A 23,662-nucleotide genomic window follows, 5' to 3' on the forward strand; every position below is an offset into this window, starting at 1 on the left:
TACTGCATGGCTCTTGTAAGAGGTATTGAAAGTTGCTCCATCCTAATTTTTGGAAGCTTTTGCTTGGAAGGCATAAGCAAATACTATGGGAGACCCACTCCCCAATAATGGGAATAATGTTTTTAAGATGCTGTACTGCATGGCTCTTGTAAGGGGCATTGCAAGTTGCTCCGTCCTAATTTTTGGAAGCTTTTGCTTGGAAGGCATAAGCAAATACTATGGGAGACCCACTCCCCAATAATGGGACTAATGTTTGTAATATGCTGTACTGCATGGCTCTTGTAAGAGGCATTGCAAGTTGCTCCGTCCTAATTTTTGGAAGCTTTTGCTTGGAAGGCATAAGCAAATACTATGGGAGACCCACTCCCCAATAATGGGAATAATGTTTTTAAGATGCTGTACTGTATGGCTCTTGTAAGGGGCATTGCAAGTTGCTCCGTCCTAATTTTTGGAAGCTTTTGCTTGGAAGGCATAAGCAAATACTATGGGAGACCCACTCCCCAATAATGGGACTAATGTTTTTAAGATGCTGTACTGTATGGCTCTTGTAAGGGGCATTAAAACCGTCTTGTTAAGGTACTGTGACCTCCATGTCTCTTCCACGGGGCATTGATATTGTCTTTTTATTCCACTGCGACCTCCATCACTCTACCAAGGGGCATTAAAACCGTCTTGTTAAGTTACCGTGACCTCCACGTCTCTTCCAAGGGGCATTAACACCGTCTTGTTAAACCACTGTGAACTCCTCAGCTCTTCCAAGGGGCATTAAAATAGTCTTGTTAAGCTACTGTGACCTCCACGTCTCTTCAAAGGGGCATTAAAAGCGTCTTCTTAAGCCACTCTGAACTCCACAGCTCTTCCAAGGGGCATTGAAATGTTGTTTTTAATTACCTTACCTCTAATCTCCACGACTCTTCCAATGGGCATTGCATTTCCTCCTAATTTTAGTCAGCTTTTGCTTTTCAATGCAAAGGCGAAAACTAAGGGAGACACACTCCCCAATAATAGGTAGAAGGTTTTTAGTACGCTGTAATCCACGTCTGTTTCAAGGGGCATTGCAGTTCCTCATAATTTTTGGAAAGCCTTCCATTCACTGCTTAGGCCAACAGTGCACAGGAGACCCAGTTGCTATAAATGGAAAAAAAGGTTTAGTGTTAAGGCCCTCTGACCTCCATGTCATTTCCAAGGGGCATTGGAGTGTCTCAAAATTTTTGGTAGGCATTGCACTCACTGTATGCCCTATAACTGTGTAGCCGAACCGCTCCTTTTGTTACAGAAACATATCCTACAAGACATATGTGGTTGACTGGCCTGATATTGATGTGAATGGTCCCTGTTCCTCCTGCTCTTTCTTCTTTGCCACTACCTCATCCATCATTTATCACCTGAAGCTTTGTTTTAACGGGAGTCATAGAACTTGGATAGTAGCAGGAAAACATCCAGCAATCCTCAGAGGAGGTAGGATATGCGCCAAAATGCTGACCACCTCAGGCCTAGCTGCTACTACATACATGCGCTTGCATTCCTTGAAAACAAAGCAGATGCTAACTTCTATCATCCTCATCATGCTCCTCACCTTGGCACTCTCAACTCCCCTGATGGAGAAGCCAGGGACCACCGAAGGAGTCGGGTTCTCTGGTGGGCTCGTCCAATGCTGCCCTAAAGCAGGCCAGTCTAAGAAAAGTGTGTGGGTCGGTAACAGGAGAAATAGGGGCGGCTGGGGACCATTTATGGACACCCGGCCGCCCCCTGGCGGCTGGGGACCGAGCGTGGACACCCGGCCGCTAGGCGGATGGGGACTGAGTATGGATAAAAGGGCTGCCGACGCAGCCATGACATGGTGGCCGACGTCTGCCTCCACATGCCTAAAAGCCCAATTTCAAGTGCAAGCAAGCTAGCAGTATGGTATTGCAGCCTGGGGGTGGGTGGGTGGCAGGTTGCACCCTTACGCTTGCATTCCAACAAAACAAAGCAGATGCTAACTTCTATCATCATCAATCCTCAGAGGAGGTAGGATATGCGCCAAAACGCTGACCACCTCAGGCCTAGCCGCTACTACATACATGCGCTTGCATTCCTTGAAAACAAAGCAGATGCTAACTTCTATCATCCTCATCATGCTCCTCACCTTGGCACTCTCCACTCCCCTGATGGAGAAGCCAGGGCCCACCGGAGGAGTCTGGTTCTCTGGTGGGCTCGTCCAATGCTGCCCTAAAGTAGGCCGGGCTAAGAAAAGTCTGTGGGGATGTTCCGCGGAGAAATCGAGGCGGCTGGGGACCGTTTATGGACACCCGGCCGCCCCCAGGCGGCTGGGGACCGTGTGTGGACACCCGGTATTGCAGCCTGGGTGGTTGGCTGCATATCTGCGCTTGCATTGAAGGAATGGGGGAGGTACAATTGAACACTGCCCTGGGACAAGGACTTGCACGTGGATAGTTGCAAGTCTGCATCTTCTGATGCGGTAAGGATCACTTCTGATGGGCACACTTTTAGGCAGTGACCTGGGAGTCAGAGATGCTTCCAGGGGTCTTCCCCATGCTGTCCCCATGTCTTTTCAGCACTGTATGCATGTGTCACACAGCACATGGCCAGATAAGGTTGTAAAATGTTCAAATGACATTTCCCGGTGAATGCATTTGTCACAGTTGAAAGCAATACAAAAGTGCAAAAACGCATAAAAAATGCTACTTGTGAACATAGCCCAAGGTGTGGAGGAGTATTTTTGTTTTTGGTTATTTATTTTACCTTATACACAAGTCTTTACCCTGGAAAAGAAATTCCTTAACATATTTCACAGGAAAAAAGTTTCACTTTCGTTTTTGAATGTTTTATTATGAGCCTGTAAAAGTGGCTTAATACCTCTGAACACGTTGTTGACAACAGTGACCTGGGGGTCAGAAATGCTTCCTGGGGCGATCCCCATGCTGTCCCCATGTCATTTGAGCACTGTCACTATCGTTTTGGGTACTTTTTAGGCTTTCTACAGACTGCCGGGGGTGCCGCCGCAAAAATGCTCGGGTCTCCCATAGACTAACATTGGGCTCGTTGCTCAGGTCAAGCACCTGAGTATCACGGCGAGCTCGGCCCGAGCTTCGAGCACCCGAGCATTTTAGTGCTCGCTCAACACTAATCATTATCCTAGCACTTCATAGACAGTTTTAATATTATATCTCAGTTGTTTCATCCCTCCACCTGAGGGAAAGCGGCAGGAGCAGCTTTGGGTTGATCCTATCCCATATTGAAGATACTAAAGGATCTGCGGTGACTGGATTAACAACTCCTTGTCTGAAGGACCTGCGGTGACGTACATCTTGTCCTCTACCACGTGATCGGAACGCGGAAGCGCCATTAACGGGCAGCGGCAAGCAACATCCTCCCCAGATGAAAGCGTAAACTGGGGTTGTGCAGGGGTGCACAACCCCATTAGGTAAGTGGCCAATTGGCTCCTGATCTTATAATCCAGTAGACCAGCAGGTTCTTTCACAAAATGCGCTCCAGTTTCCTTTTGTCTTACATGTCCGCTGTATGCAGAACAGCTGGGACTAGAGATGAGTGGATCCATCCATAGGACTCTGGCACAGTATCTAGGCCAATCTCTTACCTTCTGGTATCCCCAGTGAGGCTTCTGATTAGGCAGGTACGGCGCTACCTGGAGTCTATGGATTTATTTTTTGTTCATTCATAGTCATAATAACCAGAACTTTAGCATTTTTATGTAAGCTTCACTATATGACATGGCTTTTTTGTGTGTGTCTGTAAGACCGTGTTCACACGTTGCATAAAGACTGTTTTTGCTTATTGCAGGTGTCTGCACCAAACCATACAATAAGTCTTCTCTGGTTATAGCATTTTTGCTACATTTTGTTATGACTTTTCCCTCTTATTTGATGTGGTTTTTTGTGCAGATTTGAAGCTACATTTTAATGTGTTTCTATAGTATAGAAAACCTGCCATGTTCTAGGTAAACTGCCCCCATTGCGTTTAGTGATGTAATGTGCATCATGAACACGCTTTTTTAATTAAAATCGGCTTTAAAATTAGTAAAACCCCGTTTATATACTTACATCCTTCCTGCTCGTTTAGTCATAGGGGTGTAATTCCTCGCATTTAGTCATTGTTAGTGCCGCCCATGCATTTGAATTCTCAGTGCTCCCGCCTTGCGCTGACGTACGTATGGGGCGCTTGCACAGTATTTGTCATCGCCAGCTGCGCATTACATCTCTGGGACCGGCGCATGCGCTGTGACGAGCGGCTCCCCGCGCAGTGAAACTGGGAACTACTCAGCATCACTGATGGGTTTTTTTACATGCGTTTTTTTTAGGCTCCAGATAAAAGTTCATAGAGAAAAACTGCACCAAAACCGGACACTTCAGCAGCGTCTTTACACGTACATGGGGCACTTTTCATGAAATCACATCCACTTTCCTTGAACAGTTAAACGCAGTAGAATTTGCGAGCAAAAAAAAAACAGCAGAAAAACCACAGCATTTATACTACATTAGAGAAATGGATGTCCAAGCAAATGGATGTGATTTCATGAAAACTCCTGCCCTTGGTGCATCTAAGCACAGTTTGGTTTTGGTGTTTTTTCCCCTCTACTGCCTTCTATGTAGAGCTTTGAAAACAAAATCATGTTAAAGACAAAAAAAAAAAAAGTTATTGCATTTTCAAAGCTTTTCTGTTATACTTGTAAATTGTAAGCTTGCAAGCAGGGTCCTCACTCCTATTGTAACTGTCTTACCTTATACTGAATTTATTGTCTGTATGTGTCACTGCTTAATTGTAAAGTGCTGCGGAATATGTTGGCGCTATATAAATAAAATTATTATTAAAAACGCGGCTTCACATCTGCACCAAAAACGCATCAAATAAGGGGAAACCACTTAAAAGAAATGCAGCAAACACGCAATAATCAGAGAAAACTGTTATTGCATTGTTTGGTACTGATACACATAGAAAACATGCAGAAAAAAATGCAGCACAGATATGGCCCCAGTGTTAGATTGTTATAGGTTCAACAACATATATATTTTTTATTTATTCATTTTTTTACACCATTTACTGATACATAATCTGATCATTTTTGCTGATTTGTGATGCTTATTTATTTATTTATTTTTTTTAAAGCACAGCAAAATTACATTGAAATTGTTTTTCATTATTTTTTAGTAATTTAGCAGGTACGGCAGGTAACAGGCAGGCAACAGGCAAGTGCTCCCAGGTGAGCGGACTAGCAGGCAGGGCAGGTAACAGGCAGGTAACAGGCTGGTGGGCAAGACTGGAAGTCAGGCTAGCAGCGGGACCTGAGGGCTGAAGCAGAGGTCAGAAACACTGTGCAACAACATTGCTCGGGCACCTCCATTTTGGAGGAGGTGCCTTATATATGGGAGGACCCTCGGCTATTGGCCGGGGACTCCTTAGGACGGCTCGCGCGGCCCCTTTAAGAGAAAGGGAGCGCGCGCGCGCCCTAAGCACAGTGCCCGGGAAGCTGTGCGCGCCGGCCGCAGCAGGAAGAGGAGCGCTGGAGGAGGTGAGAGGGACGGCGTCTCTGCCTGGCAGGGGGCAGAGACGCCGATGCTACACTACAATTAAGCTTCAAGTATAGAAAATCCTCCTAGCAATGTCAGTGCAGTCAGTGGCTCATAGCTTACACACATGGTCAAAATTGTTGGTACCCCTCGTTTAATGAAAGAAAAACCCACAATGGTCACAGAAATAACTTGAATCTGACAAAAGTAGTAATAAATTAACAATCTATGAAAATGAACAAATGAAAGTCAGTCATTGCTTTTCAACCCTGCTTCCACAGAATTAAAAAAAAAAAAATTAAACTCATGAAATAGGCCTGGACAGAAATGATGGTACCCCTGAAAATATTGTGAAAAAATGGACATGTTAAATCTAGTTGTGTCCACTAATTAGCATCACAGGTGTCTACAATCTTGTAATCAGTCAGTGGGCCTGTATCTAGGGCTACAGATACTCACTGTGCTGTTTGGTGACATGGTGTGTACCACACTCAACATGGACCAGCGGAAGCAATGGAAAGAGTTGTCTCAGGAGATTAGAAAGAAAATTATAGACAAGCATGTTAAAAGGTAAAGGTTATAAGACCATCTCCAACCAGCTTGATGTTCCTGTGACTACAGTTGCACATATTATTCAGAAATTTAAGATCCATGAGACTGTAGCCAACCTCCCTGGACGTGGGTGCAGGAGGAAAATTGATGACAAATCAAAGAGACTGATAATATGAATGGTAACAAAAGAGCCCAGGATAACTTCCAAAGAGATTAAAGGTGAACTTCAAGCTCAAGGAACATCAGTGTCAGAACGCACCATCCGTCGTTGTTTGATCTAAAGTGGACTTCATGGGAGACGACCAAGGAGAACACCATTGTTGGAAAAAAAAATCATAAAAAAGCCAGACTGGAATTTGCCAAACTATATGCTGACAAGCTACAAAGCTTCTGGGAGAATGTCCTATGGACAGATGAGACAAAAATGGAAGTTTTTGGCAAGGCACATCAGCAATATGTTCACAGACGGAAAAATGAAGCTTATCAAGAAAAGAACACTGTCCCTACTGTGAAATATGGAGGAGGTTCTTATGTTCTGGGGCGGCTTTGCTGCATCTGGCACAGGGTGTCTTGAATCTGTGCAGGGTACAATGAAATCTCAAGACTATCAAGGGATTCTAGAGAGAAATGTGCTGCCCAGTGTCTGAAAGCTTGGTCTCAGTCTCAGGTCATGGGTCTTGCAACAGAATAATGACCCAAAACACACAGCTAAAAACACCCAAGAATGGCTAAGAGGAAAAATAGAATTAGACTTACCGGTAATTCGGTTTCTAATAACCCATCACGACAGCACACAGGAGGATGTAACCCCACCTTAATAGGGACAGGAAATACGAAGAGGTTTAAATAGCTCCTCCCACATCCTCCCTCCAGTGTTATTACAAATGACCACAAGAGTATAGATGCTTCAAATTCATTTTTATTTCTACTGATCCGGCTGTCGTAGAAACAATAAGCGAGGGGGAGGGAATTACCCGTGCTGTCGTGGTGGGTTATTAGAAACCGAATTACCGGTAAGTCTAATTCTATTTTCTCTAATAACCCCCCAAGACAGCGCACAGGAGGTACAACCCCTGGCAAAAATTATGGAATCACCGGGCTCGGAGGATGTTCATTCAGTTGTTTAATGTTGTTGAAAAAAAGCAGATCACAGACATGGCACAAAACTAAAGTCATTTCAAATGGCAACTTTAGGGCTTTAAGAAACACTAAAAGAAATCAAGATTAAAAATGTGGTACTCAATAAGGGTAATTTTTTTCAGACCAAGCAGAGGGAAACAATTATGGAATCACTCAATAATAAGAAAAAAATTATGGAATCACCCTGTAAATTTTCATTTCCAAAGCTAACACCTATATCAAATTAGATCTGCTCGTTAGTCTGCATCTAAAAAGGAGTGATCACACCTTGGAGAGCTGTTGCACCAAGTGGACTGACATGAATCATGGCTCCAACACGAGAGATGTCAATTGAAACAAAGGAGAGGATTATCAAACTCTTAAAAGAAGGTAAATCATCACGCAATGTTGCAAAAGATGTTGGTTGTTCACAGTCAGCTGTGTCTAAAATCTGGACCAAATACAAACAACATGGGAAGGTTGGTAAAGGCAAACATACTTGTAGACCAAGGAAGACATCAAAGAGTCAAGACCGGAAACTTAAAGCAATATGTCTCCAAAACAGGAAATGCACAACAAAACAAATGAGGAATGAATGGGAGGAAACTAGAGTCAATGTCTGTGACCGAACTGTAAGAAACCGCCTAAAGGAAATGGGATTTACATACAGAAAAGCTAAACAAAAGCCATCATTAACACCTAAACAGAAAAAAAACAAGGTTACAATGGGCTAAGGAAAAGCAATCGTGGACTGTGGATGAAAGTCATATTCAGTGATGAATGGCGAATCTGCATTGGACAAGGTGATGATGCTGGAACTTTTGTTTGGTGTCATTCCAATGAGATTTATAAAGATGACTGCATGAAGAGAACATGCAAATTTCCACAGTCATTGATGATATGGGGCTGCATGTCGGGTAAAGGCACTGGGGAGATGGCTGTCATTACATCTTCAATAAATGCCCAAGTTTAGATTGATATTTTGGACAGTTTTCTTATCCCATCAATTGAAAGGATGTTTTGGGATGATAACATCATTTTTCAAGATGATAATGCATCCTGCCATAGAGCAAAAACTGTGAAAACATTCCTTGAAAGAAGACACATAAGGTCAATGCCATGGCCTGCAAATAGCCGGGATCTCAATCCAATTGAAAATCTTTGGTGGAAGTTGAAGAAAATAGTCCATGACAAGGTTCCAACCTGCAAAGCTGATCTGGCAACAGCAATCAGAGAAAGTTGGAGCCAGATTGATGAAGAGTACTGTTTGTCACTCATTAAGTCCATGCCTCAGAGACTGCAAGCTGTTATTAAAGCCAGAGGTGGTGCAACAAAATACTACTGATGTATTGGAGTGTTCTTTTGTGTGTTTGTTTTTCATGATTCCATAATTTTTTCCTCAGAATTGAGTGATTCCATATTTTTTTCCCACTGCTTAGTCTGAAAAAAATTACCCTTACTGAGTACATTTTTAATCTTGATTTCTTTTAGTGTTTCTTAAAGCCCTAAAGTTGCCATTTGAAATGACTTTAGTTTTGTGCCATGTCAATGATCTGCTTTTCTTCAACAACATTAAACAACTGAATGAACATCCTCCGAGCCCGGTGATTCCATAATTTTTGCCAGGGGTTGTGTACCAAAGATATACTAGGGAGGGACAATAGCCTGAAGGACCTTCCTTCCAAAGGCTAAATCTCCAACAGACATTAGGTTTAGTCCGTAGTGTTTGGAGAAAGTATGAATTGAGGACCACGTAGCAGCTCTGCAAATCTGTTTGATGGATGCGCTGGCTTGGATCTGGTAAGCCTCCGTAATTGCCCTCTTAATCCAGTTGGCTATTGTGGATTTTGCAGCCTTCTTTCCTCTGTTTGGACCTTGTGTATGGACAAATAGGTTCTTGTCTTTCCTTCCTTCTTCTGTTTTCTGAAGATAGTGCAGTACTATTCTCCGAACATCCAGAGTTTGCAATTCCATTTTTTTCTTGTCTTTTGGGTTGTCACAAAATGATGGAAGAATTATCTCCTGAGATCTGTGGAAATTTGAGACCACCTTAGGCAGAAATGAAGGGTCAAGTTGGAAAATTAGACGATCTTCCAGGATTCTCAGGTAGGGTTCGTTGACTGAAAGGGCCTGTAGTTCACACACTCTTCTGGCTGTAGTTAATGCCATCAGGAAACCAATTTTCCAGGTCAGCCTGTCCAGTCTTATGGCTGATAAGGGCTCAAAGGGTGGAAGGGTTAAACCTTTCAGAACAATGTTAAGGTCCCAGGGGGATTCAAGTCTGTTACTCTAGGGTGGATGCGGGTGGCTGCTGTCATAAATCTCTTCACCCACTGATGTTCAGCTAGTCTTTGATCAAAGTATGAGCTTAACGCCGCTACCTGGACCTTAAGAGTACTAGGTCTGAGACCTTTGTCCAGACCTTCTTGTAGAAAATGTAGAATCTGTGTCACATCGGTCCTATGAGGGTCTGGGTGAGTGGGTGCACACCACTTTAAGAAGGTTTTCCAGATCTTATTGTAAATGGTGTACGTTACAGATTTCCTGCTCTTCTGGAGAGTTTTGATGACTTTCTCTGAAAGGCCTCTTGTTTTTAATATCAGGAATTCAGAAGCCAGGCAGCTAGGTGTAGTCTCTCGGGATCTGATGGTGAATTGGTCCCTGGAGAAGGAGATCTTTAATGGGAGGAAGGATTAGAGGGCTCTCCACACTCAGACTAGTTAACGTCCCGAACCAACTTCTTTTTGGCCAGAGAGGAGCCACTAGGATTACTCTGGTCCCTTCGGTCCTTATCTTTTGTAAGATTTTTGAAAGGATAGGCAGAGGGGGAAAGGCATATGCTAGTTTGAATTCCCATTGGTGAGCGAATGCGTCCATACCCAAGTAAGGGCCGTTTGGATCCAGGGAGAAATATTGAGGTACCTTCGCGTTCTGGTGTCCGGCGAAGAGATCTACCTCTGGATAGCCCCATCTCTCTACTAACATCTGGAAGACGTCTGGGTTCAGGCTCCACTCTCCTGCATGAATCTTTGTTCTGCTTAAGAAATCGGCCTGGACATTGACTTAACCTTTGATATGAAGAGCCGACAGGGATAGAAGATGTTCTTCGGCCCAGGAAAATATTCCCACAGAGACTGCTTTTAAGCTTTCGCGTCTTGTGCCCCCTTGATGACAAAGGTGGGCTACTGTGGTGATATTGTCTGAAACTATCTGTATGTGGGTTTTCTGGACCAGAGGCTCTGCTGCTCTGAGGACTTCTTCTACGGCGTTTAATTCTCTGAAATTTGATGAGCGCTGGCTCACCTCTTTGGTCCATATACCCTGAAATAGCTCTTGGGAGACCATGGCTCCCCATCCCTTCCCGCTGGCATCCACTCTTATGGTTACCATCGGATTCTGGATACATGGTACTCCTTTGTTCAGATTCTTCATGCTCAGCCACCAGAATAGAGAGGTCTTTACCCGTGGTGGTACAGGGATTCTCCTGTTCAGAGACCGTGGAGATCCATCCCAATTCGTAAGGATGTGGGTCTGTAATGTTTGGGTATGTGCCTGAGCCCAGGCCACCATCTGGATACAGGATGTCATAGACCCGAGGACAGACATGGCATCTCAATGATACTGATCTCCTGCTTCTTAGGACATTGATCTTTGCTTTTAGCATGGCCTGTTTTTGTTTGGGCAGAAATGACATCTGGCTGTGGGAATCCAATAGTACTCCTAGAAACGTTTTTGTCATGGAGGGAACCATATCCGATTTTTTGAGGTTCACTAACCAGCCCAGAGACGATAGGATCTGAGTGGTCAACTGTATATGTTCTTGGAGTAATGGTACGGAGGGCCCGATTAATAACAGGTCGTCGAGGTATGGTACTATTGAAATATTCTGACCCCGGATATAAGCCATGACTTCTGCCGTGACCTTTGTAAATATTTGCGGGGCTGATGATATCCCGAATGGGAGAACATTGTAGTGGTAGTGGACTATTTGTTCCCTTTGAGCCACTGCGAATCTTAAGAACCTCCTGTAAAGTGGATGTATGGGGATGTGGTAATATGCATCCTGGAGATCGATTGTGGCCATGACATGGTCCTGTCCTATCAGGGGGACCGTTGATCTGATGGATTCCATCTTGAATCGCTGGTAGTGGATATATGGATTCAGTGGCCTTAGATTGATTATAATTCGGTGAGAGCCATTTGTTATTTTTATTAGGAAGAGTCTGGAATAATGTCCTCTGCCTATCTCCCTTGTAGGAACCAGGGATATCACCCCTGAGGACAATAAGTCTGTTAGAACGGATATCAGGGTGGCCTGCCGACTCTGAGAAGAGAGCTGTGTTAACTTTATTCTCTGTGAAGGATAGGAGGAGAAATTTATTTTTACTCCAAACTTGACTACCCTCAGGACCCATGGGTCTGAGCAGATTTCTTTCCACTGAGGGAGAAAATTGAGGGAGATGCGGCCCGCGACTGTCCTGACGTCATGGTTTGTTCTGACGTTGATTTTGGGAGAGAAAAAGATTCTTGCCTCCTCTACCTTTTGGGTAGCTCCATCGTCCTGTTTTCCCTTTACCCCTATGTAGCGTCGGCGCCCCTGCCTCCTGCTAGGCAGGGACGCCGTTCCCCTCACCTCTCCGCTCCGTGCCCGGCGTCCTCCTTCCGCTCTGCTGGCAGAGCGCGCTGCTTCCCGGTCACCGTGCTTAGGGCGCGTGCGCGCACTCCCTCTCTCTTAAAGGGGACGCGCGCGCCGTCCTAAGGACTCCACGGCCAATGGACGGAGGATCTCACCATATATAAGGCACCTCCTCCAAAATGGAGGTGCCCGAGCAATGTTGTTGCAAAGCCTTTCAACTCTGCTTCAGCCCTCAGGTCCCGTTGCCAGCTTGTTTTCCAGTGCTCTCTATCTGCTTGCAATCCTGCGGTCCGACAGTCTGCCTACCAGCATCTGCCAGTCTGTCTATGGATCAGTCCGCCTGCGGACCAGGAAGCACCTGCCACATACCTGCCTGATACCTGTCTACCTGCTTGCAATCCTGCGGTCCGAAAGTCTGCCTACCAGCACCTGCCAGTCTGCCTATGGATCAGTCCGCCCGCGGACCAGGAAGAACCTGCCAGATACCTGCCTGCCAGCCTGTCCAGAGACTCTTACCCGCTCACCTGGGAGCGCTCACCTGCTACCCGCCTGCTAGCCTACCTGGAGGCTTATCCGTCACTTGCTGTGACAGAGACTCTTATCCTGCTGTCACTTGCCGTGACCACCCGCCTGTCTAGAGACTCTTATCCTGCTGTCACTTGCCGTGACCACCTGCCCGTCAAGAGACTGTCCCCGTCACTCGCCGTGACCTCCTGCCCTTCTACCCAGAGACTGTCCCTGTCACTTGACGTGACTGCCTGCCCGCTTTCCCTGGGAGCCACCCGCTTCCTTATAAGGACTGCCCCTTTGTATAGTAGCTCAGAGGTTCCACCTCCCAGACCCGTTACACCCTATAGTGAGGGGTCTGCTCCTGGGAGGGACAAAAAGGCCTTTTCCTTATATTTCAAGCTTCCGGGAGGGCCGTCTTCTTGTCTGAGGCTTTCTCTAGAAGATCATCTAGGGCAGGCCCGAACATGTATTCCCCTTTAAAGGGGATGGAACACAATTTCATTTTTGATGCCACATCGCTGCTCCAGTATTTCGACCATGGGGCTCTTCTTACAGAGTTTGATAACCCAGATGCGCTCTTACCGCCACTCTCACTGATTCTACAGAAGCAGCTGCTAAAAACCCAGTAGCTTTCTGTAGAAGCGGTAGGGATGCTAAGATGTCTTCTCTAGGGGTGCCTGAGACTAGGTGTTCCTCCAGATGATCTAGCCAACGAGCCATTGCTCGAGCTATGCCTGTAGAGACTGCGTTGGTGTTTAACCCCTTTACCCCCGAGGGTGGTTAACGTAAGGACCGGGCCAATTTTTACAATTCTGACCACTGTCACTTTATGAGGTAATTACTGTGGAACGCTTCAATTGATCCCCCTGATTCTGAGATTGTTTTTTCGTGACATATTGTACTTTATGATTGTGGAAAAATTTCTTCGATATCACTTGTTTATTTATGAAAAAAATGGAAATTGGGTGACACAGGCTGTGTCGATCGCAGCATTGCGGTGGCTAAGGGGAGGTGATCGCAATACTCACCTCCTCTTCCGGCCTCCTGCGCTGTCTGCCGCGGCTTCCCGGTTGTTGCCATGACGACCCAATGTCGTCATGACAACATCCAGGTCACCAGACAGCAGGAAGATCGTTTGGTCATGTGCAGTACATGACCAAACGATCGTCTCACTGTGCAGCGCTGACTGCCTGCATGGCACAGGGATGGTGCTCCATCCCTATGCTATGCAGGCGATCAGAATAAAAAAAGTGAAAGTCCCAGAGTGAGAAAGTAAAAAAGTAAAAAAACTCTCAAAGTGAAGATTTTTTTTTTTTTTAAAAAATTGTAAAAATATTAAAAAAAAAAATAATCCACCAAAAATAAAAATATAATGTACCCATCAATAGATATTATGAAAAAAAAAACAAAACAATAAAAGTACACATATTTGGTATCGTCGCGTCCGTTTTGACCGGACCTATAAAACTGTCCCACTAGTTAACCCCTTCAGTGAACACGGTAAAAAATAAAAAAAAAACGAAGCAAAAAACAATACTTTATCATCATACCGCCAAACAAAAAATGGAATAACACGCGATCAAAAAGACGAATATAAATAAAAATGGTACCGCTGAAAACGTCATCTTGTACCACTGAAAACAAGGTGCCAGACAGCTCCATCAGCCGAAAAATAAAAAAGTTATAGCTCTCAGAATAAAGCGATGCAAAAAAATAATTTTTTCTATAAAATAGCTTTTATTGTGTAAAAGCGCCAAAACATAGAAAAACTATATAAATGTGGTACCGCAGTAAACGTACTGACCTGAAGAATAAAGCTACCTTATCAATTTTGCCACACGCAGAGTAGAATAAAAAAATAAAAAAAAATAAAACAATTCCTGAATTGTTGTTTTTTGTTTATTCTGCCTCCCAAAAGCTGGAATAGAAAGCGATCAAAAAATGTAACGTGCCTGAAAATGGCACCAATAAAAACGTCAACTCATCCTGCAAAAAAACAAGCCGTCACATGACTCTGTCAGCCAAAATATGGAAAAATTATAGCTCTCAAAATATGGCGATGCAAAAACTAGATTTTACAAAATGTGTCTTTTAGTGTGTGACAGCTGTCAATCATAAAAACCCGATATGATTCTGGTATCTCTGTAGTCGCACCGACCCGAAGAATAAGGTCGTCTAATCACTTATACCGCACTAGGAACGGCGTAAAAAATAAACGCTAGGGCTGGGGTTGTTTTTTTTTTCAAAAGTAAAAAAAAACAAAACGATGACGATATGGCAACTAGTGTTGAACGCATGTGCTCGCTACTTGAGTTTGCATCGGGTGCTCGGGTATGCATTGAGTATCGCGGGTGCTCGAGTCTCCGCCCCATATGCTTCATGGCCAAAAAAACCTCGCGGGGATTGCCTGCCATGCACGAGCGATCCCCGCATGTTTTTTTGGGGGTGTCTTATAACTGTGAAACATGCAGGCGGGGACTCGAGCACCTGTGATACATGGTGCATATCTGAGTACCCGATGCAAACTCAAGTAGCGAGCACTTGCGCTCAAGAGTAATGACAACTTATTCAATATGATGAATAATGTCATCAAAGTCTGTGTCGTACCTCTGGGTTCAAAATGTTCACTATACCCCTTGATAAAATCCTTGAGGGGTGTAGTTTCCAAAATGGGGTCACTTGTGGGGGGTTTCCACTATTTAGGCACATCAGGGGCTCTCCAAACGCGACATGGCGTCCGCTCTCGATTCCAGCCGATTTTGCGTTAAAAAAGTCACACAGTGCTCCTTCCGTTCTGAACTCTGCCGTGCGCCCAAACACTGTATTTTCCCCACATATGGGGTTTTGGCGTACTCAGGAGAAATTGCACAACAGTTTTTGGGGTCCATTTTCTCCTCTTACCCTTGTGAAAATAAAAAAATTGGGGCTAAAACATCATTTTTGTGGAAAAAGTTTGATTTTTTTTTATTTTCACGGCTCCATGTTATAAACTTCTGTAAAGGACTTGGGGGTTCAAGGTGGTCATCACACATCCAGATAAGTTCCCTGAGGGGTCTAGTTTCCAAAATGGTGTCACTTGTGGGGGGTTTCCACTGTTTAGGCACATCCGCTAATTATTCAAGCAAATTTTACAATCAAAAAGTCAAATGGCGCTCCTTCCCTTCCGAACTCTGCCGCGCGCCCAAACAGTTGTTTTCCCCCAGATATGGGGTATCTGCTAACTCAGGAGAAATTGCACAACAAACTGCATAGTGCAATTTCTTCTGTTACCCTTATGAAAATGCAAAAGTGGGGGTTGAAAAACATTTTTGTGGGAAAAATGTGAAAATTTTATTTTTACGGCTCAATGTTCTAAACTTCTGTGAAGCACCTGGGGGTTCAAGGTGCTCACCACACATCTAGATATGTTCCCTGAGGGGTCTAGTTTCCAAAATGGTGTCACTTGTGGGGGGTTTCCACTGTTTAGGCACATCAGGGGCTCCCCAAATGCAACATGGCGTCCGCTAATTATTCAAGCAAATTTTACATTCAAAAAGTCAAATGGCGCGCCTTCCCTTCCGAATCCTGCCGTGCGCCCAAACAGTGGTTTTCCCCCACATATGGGGTATCTGCTTAGTGAGGAGAAATAGCACAACAAATTTTGGAGTCCATTTTTTCCTGTTACCCCTGTGAAAATAAAAAAAATTGGGTCTAAAGTAACATTTTTGTGAAAAAAGTTAAATGTTCATTTTTTTCTTCCACGTTCCAAATATTCCTGTGAAGCACCTGAAGGGTTAATAAAGTTCTTGAATGTGGTTTTGAGCACCTTGAGGGGTGCAGTTTTTAGAGTTGTGTCACTTTTGGGTATTTTCTGTCATAAAGACCCCTCAAAGTGACTTTAAATATGATGTGGTCCCTTAAAAAATGGTTTTGTAAATTTTGTTGGAAAAATGAGAAATCGCTGGTCAACTTTTAACCCTTATAGCTCCTCAATAAAATAAAAATTTTGGTTCCAAAATTGTGCTGATGTAAAGTAGACATGTGGGAAATTTCTTAACTATTTTGTGTGACATAGCTCTCTAATTTAAGGGTATAAAAATTAAAATTTTGAAAATTGCAAAATTCTCAATTTTTGCCAAATTTCCGTTTTTTTCACAAATAAACGCAAGTGATATCGAAGAAATTTTACCACAATCATGAAGTACAATATGTCACGAAAAAACAATCTCAGAATCAGGGGGATCCGTTGAAGCGTTCCAGAGTAATTACCTCATAAAGTGACAGTGGTCAGAATTGTAAAAATTGGCCTGGTCATTAACGTGCAAACCACCTTGGGTTGTAAAGGGGATTTAATCAGAGAGATATGTCACAAAATAGTTAATAAATAACATTTCCCACATGTCTACTTTACATCAGCACAATTTTGGAACCAATTTTTTTTTTTTTTATTAGGGAGCTATAAGGGTTAAAAGTTAACCAGCAATTTCTCATTTTTCCAACAAAATTTACAAAACCATTTTTTTAGGGACCACATCACATTTGAAGTCACTTTGAGGGGTCTTTGACAGAAAATACCCAAAAGTGACACCATTCTAAAAACTGCACCCCTCAAGGTGCTCAAAACCACATTCAAGAACTTTATTAACCCTTCAGGTGCTTCACAGGAATTTTTGGAATGTGGAAGAAAAAAATGAACATTTAACTTTTTCACAAAAATGTTACTTTAGACCCAATTTTTTTTTTATGAGCACGCAGATACCCCATACGTGGGGAAAAACCACTGTTTGGGCGCACGGCAGGGTTCGGAAGGGAAGAAGCGCCATTTGACTGTAAAATTTGCTTGAATAATTAGCGGACGCCATGTTGCGTTTGGAGAGCCCCTGATGTGCCTAAACAGTGGAAACCCCCCACAAGTGACACCATTTTGGAAACTAGACCCCTCAGGGAACTTATCTAGATGTGTGGTGAGCACCTTGAACCCCCAAGTGCTTCACAGAAGTTTAGAACATTGAGCCGTCAAAATAAAATTTTCTCATTTTTGCAACGAAAATGTTTTTTCAGCCTCCAATTTTGCATTTTCATGAGGGTAACAGGAGAAATTGTACCATGCAATTTGTTGTGCAATTCCTCCTGAGCATGCAGATACCCCATATGTGAGGGAAAACCACTGTTTGGACACACGGCAGGGCTCGGAAGAGAAGGAGCCCCTGATGTGCCTAAACAGTGGAAAACCCCCACAAGTGACACCATTTTGGAAACTAGACCCCTCAGGGAACTTATCTAGATGTATGGTGAGCACCCTGAACCCCAAAGTGCTTTACAGAAGTTTATAACATGGAGCCGTGAAAATAAAAAAAATCAAACTTTTTCCACAAAAATTATGTTTTAGCCCCAATTTTTTTAATTTTCACAAGGTTAAGAGGAGAGAATGGACTCCAAAAACTGTTGTGCAATTTCTCCTGAGTACGCCAATACCCCATATGTGGGGAAAATACAGTGTTTGGGAGCACGGCAGAGTTCAGAAGGGAAGGGTCACTGTGTGACTTTTTGAACACAAAATTGGCTGGAATCGAGAGCGGACGCCATGTCGCGTTTGGAGAGCCCCTGATGTGACTAAATAGTGGAAACCCCCCACAAGTGACCCCATTTTGGAAACTACACCCCACAAGGATTTTATCAAGGGGTATAGTGAACATTTTGAACCCAGAGGTACGACACAGAATTTGATAACATTAGGTCATCATACTGAATAAGTTGTCATTAGTCTTGAGCGCAAGTGCTCGCTACTTGAGTTTGCATCGGGTACTCAGGTATGTACCAAGTATCGCAGGTGCTCAAGTGACATGCTCAAGTCCCTGCCCCGCATTTTTCACGGTTATTAGACATCCAAAAAAAAAACATGCGGGGATCGCTCGTGCATGGCAGGCAATCCTCGCAAGTTTTTTTGGCCATGAAGCATATGGGGTGGAGACTCAAGCATGTCACTCAAGCAACCGCGATACTCAGTGCATACCCGAGCACCCGATGCAAACTCATGTAGCGAGCACTTGCGTTCAACACTAGTCGCCATGTCGTCATCTTTTTTTTTCTTTTGAAAAAAATCCCAACCCTAATACAACCCCAACCTTAACCCTAGCCCAACCCAAACCCTAGTTAATTTTTTACACCGTTCCTTGTGCGGTATATGTGATTAGACGACTTTATTCTTCGGGTCGGAGCGATTACAACGATACCAGAATCATATTGGGTTTTTATGATTGACAGCTGTCACACACTAAAAGACGCATTTTTTGTAAAATCTAGTATTTGCATCGCCATATTTTGAGAGCGATAATTTTTCCATATTTTGGCCGACAGAGTCATGTGACTGCTTGTTTTTTTGCGGGATGAGTAGACGTTTTTATTGGTACCATTTTCAGGCACTTGACATTTTTTGATCGCTTTCTATTCCGATTTTTGGGAGGCAGAATAAACTAAACAAAAACTAGCAATTCCGGAATTTTTTTTATGTTTGTTTTTTTTTCATGCTGTTCTGCGTGTGGTAAAATTGATAAGGTAGCTTTATTCTTCGGGTCAGTACGTTTACAGCGGTACCACATTTATATAGTTTTTCTAGGTTTTGGCGCTTTTACACAATAGAAGCTATTATAGAAAAAAAATATTTTTTTGCATCGCTTTATTCTGAGAGCTATAACTTTTTTATTTTTTTGCTGATGGAGCTGTATGGCGGCTTGTTTTTTTGCGGGACAAGATGACGTTTTCAGCGGTACCATTTTTATTTATATTCGACTTTTTGATCGCGTGTTATTTCATTTTTTGTTTGGCGGTATGATGATAAAGCATTGTTTCTTTTACCGTGTTCACTAAAGGGGTTAACTAGTGGGACAGTTTTATAGGTCAAGTCGTTCCGGATTCGGTGATACCAAATATGTGTACTTTTATTGTTTGTTTTTTTTCATAATATTTATTGATGGGTACATATATATATATATTTTTACAAAAAAAAATGTTCTTAATTTTTTAACACTTTTTACACTTTAATTCTTTGTCCCACTATGAGACTTTCACTTTTTTTTTATTCTGATCGCCTGTATAGCACAGGGATGGAGCACTTTTTCTTCCTCGACCTCCATAGTTACTGCCATAAGTTCCTCCAAGCTATCTGATGGAAAGTAATATCTCTCTCGCTGGGAATTATCAGGAGTTAGACTCAGTTCACCTTCCTCTGGAAGATCTTCCGAAATATATATTTCCTCTTGAGAGTCTTCCTCCCCTCCCTCTGGTGGGCTGATCTTCCTCTTTTTGGCAGCTGAGGGAGTAGATGTAGTATCCTGACTAGGTGAGGGCGTAGGGAGAGCAACTGAGGCTAAGGAGGATTTGATCTCTTGATGTACAATCCCCTTTATCTCTTCCATTAAGGAAGGTTGTTCCTGCCTGATAATCTTCTCCGTAAGTCCTTGCATAGGGGCTTTCTATAGGAGGACAATAGTTTTTTTTTGTACAGATGGGACATCTGCGTGACGGTTTAACTTTCTCCAGATGCAGGTTCCTTGTCCCCCCTATGAGAGAGGGGAGAAGGGGAGGGGAGCTAGAATCACTATTACCTGCATCTGGGAGATGGACTACCAGTGCCATACTTACTGGGACCGGACCGGTGCTGGGCTCTACAGAGGCAGAGTGAGAAGATGCTTCAACAGACATGGTTTTGTCCTACCTGCAGATGTCTTCCTGTCCAGGGCTCCTTTATGGCTCACTGGACCAGCGCCTCCCTCTGATTAGAGGGCTCCTCCCCAGGTGTCCAGGTGAAGACATGTGATCACCGGTGGCTATTACCACTCTTTTCCCCCCTTCCGTTTGCTGCGCGCTCCACCGTGGAACACAAAGCCGCCGCAGTGACGTCATCATCCACAGTCCGACGTCACTTCCGGCGCCGCGGTGTGCGTTCTACATCCTGGAGACTGCAACCTGTGGGGGGAGGAGGAGACGGGCCGGAGAGCTCAGAGTCCTCCGGCCAGAAGATCCTGCAGACCTTCCCCGAGAGTGCGGCCTGGAGGAGGGGGTCCCGAATCTGGAGGAGATGGGAGCAGCGCATGTGAGGAGGAGGGGTAAACCGCTCGATCCTCTGCTGCTCGGCTAATGGCTTTCTCCCCAGTGCCTGTCGCCGGCCCAGCACACCGGGGACCCCTCTTCATCCCTGATAGGGACAGGAAATAACACTGGAGGGAGGATGTGGGAGGAGCTATTTAAACCTCTTCGTATTGAGCATCTTTGGAAAGAGCTGAAACATGCCGTCTGGAAAAGGCAACCTTCAAACACGTGACAAATGGAGCAGTTTGCTCATGAGGAGTTGGTCAAAATACCGGTCGAGAGGTGCAGAAGTCTCACTGACAGTTACAGGAATCGTTTGATCGCAGTGATCGCCTCAAAAGGTTGTTCAACAAAATATTAAGTTAAGAAGTACAATCATTTCTGTCCAGCCCTATTTCATGAGTTTAATTTTTTTTATAATTCTGTGGAAGCCGGGTTGAAAAGCAATGTGACTTTCATTTGTTCATTTTCATAGATTTTTAATTATTACTTTTATCAGATTCAAGTTATTTCTGTGACCATTGTGGGTTTTTCTTTCATTAAACAAGGGGTACCAACAATTTTGACCACGTGGGTAGCAGCCGCCTGTAATGATAGTAGTTGTGGATTCAATTCCCAGGGAGACCATGCCAGCATACATTGATTCTTGTCCCTTCAAATATTTATAGAAAACCATAGTCCCCTCATTTTTAGGGTATGTGCACACGATGCAGAAATGAAGCAGAAAATTTCTGCATCATTTCTGCATCTCCCTGGCAGAAAAAACGCATGCAGATTGTGCATGCGTTTTTCCTGCAGAATACATGCGGATCCACATGCAGATTGACATGCGTTTCCGCATGCAGATTGACAAGCGCTTTCCAGGCGATTTTAGCATCACCTGGAAAGTGCTTGACAACTAGGTCACACTATATAAATCCATGCAAACAGCATGGATTTATATAGTGTGACCCGAGAGAGTGTATATACTTACCTCTGATGGCCCGCGCTGTCCTGCTTTACAAAGTTCCCGGCTGCCGGCAACTTTGAATTGAAAGACCTGCCGACGTCAGCGTCACGTGACCCGTCACATGACTCTGACGTCACCGCAGGTCCTACAACTCACTGCAAGTGCCGGGAAGCAAGCAGGAGCGGTGCACGGGCCGACAGATGGTAAGAATACATTTATTTTTTATTTTATTCTTTTTTTACAGCTTTTTTAATGGTACCTGGATGTGGATGAGACTCTCCTCTCTTCCACACTCTGGTACCATCCGCATATTAGAACGCGCCAATAACACAAGTACAAATGCTGTCTTGCGGAATTGGCGCGTTCTAATGCAAGTCAATGGCGGCGAAATCGCCGCGTTTCCGCAAAATTAATTGACATGCTGCGGATTTTTGACCGCAGCGTTCACGCTGCGGAAAAATCCGCATCATGGGCACAGCACATGCGGATTTCCATTGGGGAACATTGCTTCCCTTCTACCATGCGTTTTTCATGCGTTTCCACGGCGTTTACGCAACTGCAAAAACGCCGCGGAAACGCATGAAATACGCATCGTGTGAACTCAGCCTTACAGTATATTTATACCCTATTCATAAGAAATTTCTGTATTACATGCAGGGCTGTGGAGTCTGTAAGCCAAACCTCCGACTCCTCAATTTCCATGTCTCCGACTCCCTCATACATGGCTCATGTTTAAGTGATAAATTTACTATAGCACAGATTCGTCTTAGCTAAAAGTCTAGACCCTTAGATCAGGAATAGGACATTTCAGAACATTCCCAAATTCTTATGAAAAAATATTCCCCACAAACTGCATTGAACTACTGTACCCAATTTATTATATATTTTAGGAGTCGGAGTATTTTATACTGACTCCACCAAAATGAGCTCCAACTCCACAGCCCTGATTACATGTACAGTCCATTGATTTCATGCAATGCTTCTTTTCCTCTGCAGTAAAACCGAAAGGAAAAATTAAAAGACTCAACGGTAACTTTCCATAAAAATGTCAGGATTATAGGTTTAAAGAGAACCCAGAGTCAGTTCATGGTAAGATGCACATATACTGTAAATTAAAGGAGCTGCAACTTTTCACAAAAAAACCCTACATCCACATGTACTGTAAATTGGACAGAAATAAACTGTAGCAGAATCTGCATGTAAAAGATGCAATGGGTGAATTTACATGGTGCAGTTTAAAAAAGAAAAATACCGGAGCTCAATTTACCAATAATTTTTTTTGTTTGGCCAGAGCCTGTGGGTAAGATTGTAAAAATCGGACAAACTTTTCTACTGACTTGTACAGCAGATTTTGCTCCCTGAAATCTGGGTAGTATATCTGTGGTGTATGCGCCATTTGAGAAAAGAATTATTTCTCTACTACTTGTTTTTCATAACCGCTTTTCAAACACTAGAGAAGAATATCACTATGATCCTGAATCTGAAGGGGTAGCACACTTCTGGAGAAGTAGTGGTATTGAGCAAAATAATTAGGCACGATTCATGAAGAATGGCTTTTCACATGACAGTCTTGATGAAAGGGCAGCTGGAGTAAAATGCATCTAATTCATGAAGTAGCACACACCACTTAATGAATTTGGAGGATCATACAACTGGCATCTGGTTCCACCACCAGAAATCTTACTGCAGTCAGGGTACGAAGTGCATTTCTGGCCTAATTTAAGCCATCAAAGTGGCATACATTTTGATAAATTGGCCGGGTGGGCTTGACCACTCCCCATCCCAGATTTGCTGGCTGGAATTGGCGTCAAAAATACCAAATGTCACCAATTTTGTACAATTTCGAGTCTTGCAAAAATTTGTGACATTTCAACTTGATTTTTTTTTATGCCATAAGTCAGAAATAAACACTTTGATGCATCGGGCCCTTAGTGTTAAGGCCCACTTGTTCTAGGGACTGATGAGAGCGTTTTATTACTGGACCCTATTTAACTATGCCTGACATATTTGTCATCACAGACAATAGGGTTTTGTTTTTTTTACTACAAATTGAGCTGACAAAATAATATTTCAACAGCGATCACTCCTTTATTAAGTTACTCAAGACAGAAGTAATATTTCTATTGTACTCCTAACCAAAATGACTTAAAAAAAAAAATAAAAAAAAAAAGATGAAATCCTGATATGAAAAATATATACACAGACACAACAGCACTTCTTAATGGTTATGAAGCTGTAAAGTAAGTATGAAACTATTCTGGATGCGACAAGGATTGATGATATGACCCACAATCTTTTCTC

Source organism: Phyllobates terribilis, unplaced genomic scaffold, assembly GCF_046119375.1.
Source record: "Phyllobates terribilis strain yellow unplaced genomic scaffold, ASM4611937v1 Scaffold_4__5_contigs__length_816908805, whole genome shotgun sequence".
Classification (NCBI taxonomy): domain Eukaryota; kingdom Metazoa; phylum Chordata; class Amphibia; order Anura; family Dendrobatidae; genus Phyllobates; species Phyllobates terribilis.